This window comes from Oryctolagus cuniculus, chromosome 11 (genome assembly GCF_964237555.1).
Source record: "Oryctolagus cuniculus chromosome 11, mOryCun1.1, whole genome shotgun sequence".
NCBI classification, from domain to species: domain Eukaryota; kingdom Metazoa; phylum Chordata; class Mammalia; order Lagomorpha; family Leporidae; genus Oryctolagus; species Oryctolagus cuniculus.
This window is the reverse complement of record NC_091442.1, coordinates 63,126,659-63,128,321: the sequence shown is the minus strand read 5'-3', so window position 1 is coordinate 63,128,321 and position 1,663 is coordinate 63,126,659. Positions and strand designations below refer to the sequence as shown.

Sequence of the window (1,663 nt, the reverse complement as noted above, 5' to 3'; positions counted from 1 at the left end):
ATTAATCTCCATATGACATAAAGACCTCCCATAGGTCCACTTCCAGATACCCTAATTGGATCAACATTCTACCCTTCAATCATCAACCATTAACATTAATGCACTAATGATTAATCATTAATATAAGACTTTTGGTTTTAAATATATGGATGAATGGGGAGCCAAATCCTGATCATACTATACAGGCAGGAATAATATAATTAGATGAACAATGTAGGTAAGCAGTCACAACCTTGATTCTTTAACGTTCAGTAAGAGAACGTTAAGATGGGACAATGCATAGCATACTACTTGTTTCATCTGCTTGAGGAATTTATTTGCAATCTTATTTCTTTCAAATAAAAGATAAGAAATACATTGATTTTTCTTCCTTTTTAAATATTAATTTATTTATTTGAAAGGCAGGGAGAGAAAGAGAATCTTTCATCTGCTGGTTCACTCACCAAATGGCCACAGTTGGGCCAAGATGAAGCCAGGAGTCAGGATCTCCAAACTTGTGGGTCCCCAACAAGAGTAACAGGGCCATCAAGCACTGCCTCTCTAGGCACATTAACAAGAAGCTGGAGGAAAAGCATAGTAGCTGGTACTCAAACTGGCTCCCCAGTGTGGGATGCTGGCATTGAAAACAGTGGCTTAATCCATTGTAGCGCAGTACTGCCCTCTATTCTTCCTATGGAATGTCATGGAGAAGATATCAAATGGTTCATTAACATTGCTCAAATTAAAGTAATATTTAGAGATCAGAATAAACCAATGGCAATGAAATGAGATAATGTGAGAGAACTAAAGGTAAAAAGACTCAAATTTGAAACTGATAAGAAGGGATACTACACTTGATCTCAGCCAAAAGGCTGAGAAGTGTTAAGACTCAAATTTGGACATACATGCTTGCGTTTCAGATTGATACATTCATTTAGCCACTGATCTTGTGCTTCCATGTAAGGATTATATCTGATTTGTCACCTGCTGGGATATAAAAAGAAGGGGCAATATTAAGAGTAGAAGTTTGACACAAGAAAAACCTGTGATAGTACTTAAATGTAAATACAGAAGAATGACTTGGACTATTCCAATAAGTCAGGATTTTTAATGTCAATGTTTTTTAAAAAATATATTCCAATTCTACCAAGAGTTATGAGGTGTTAGCAAAAACATAGAGTTTTGTGGTAAAATAAGTTAGTCTCTGCATTAAACCATGTTGAACAGTTTTCTTTAGAGTAGAATTGTAATAGACTGGGGAAAGATTTCGGCATCATGATGGAGTCCAGTCAATAACATCTTAAGTATAATTTTTGTAATCTATCCAAGAGAAAGTACCCAGCTGGGAAGTAGACAGGAGTTCACTCTTTGGGGAGAAGGTTGTGCTACAAGCATAATCTTAATGCCATACACATAGAATTTACTCATTAGATTCATGCAACTTCCTCCTCTTCCAGAAATGAGTACAGATGAGGAACACAAGGACATTATTCTCCTGTTCTTCAACAGGGGAAGGGGAAACAGGGAAAAGATGAGTGTCCAAGAAAACTGGCTCCCAGTCAACAGAGGCAGATGTAGAAGGGTTTTAAGGAGAGCACGACATCCCACTGCTGAAAAAGCACTTGGTATGGTTGATATTTTTTGTGGATTAAATATAAGAGAGTCTTCTGATGTACCAAACAAA

At 36.7% G+C, this 1,663-nt stretch overlaps 1 pseudogene; it reads right to left on the bottom strand.

The window, feature by feature from the left end:
* Nucleotides 1-764: 764 nt before the first annotated feature.
* Nucleotides 765-863, bottom strand: LOC127487431 (U2 spliceosomal RNA; annotated as a pseudogene).
* Nucleotides 864-1,663: the final 800 nt, after the last annotated feature.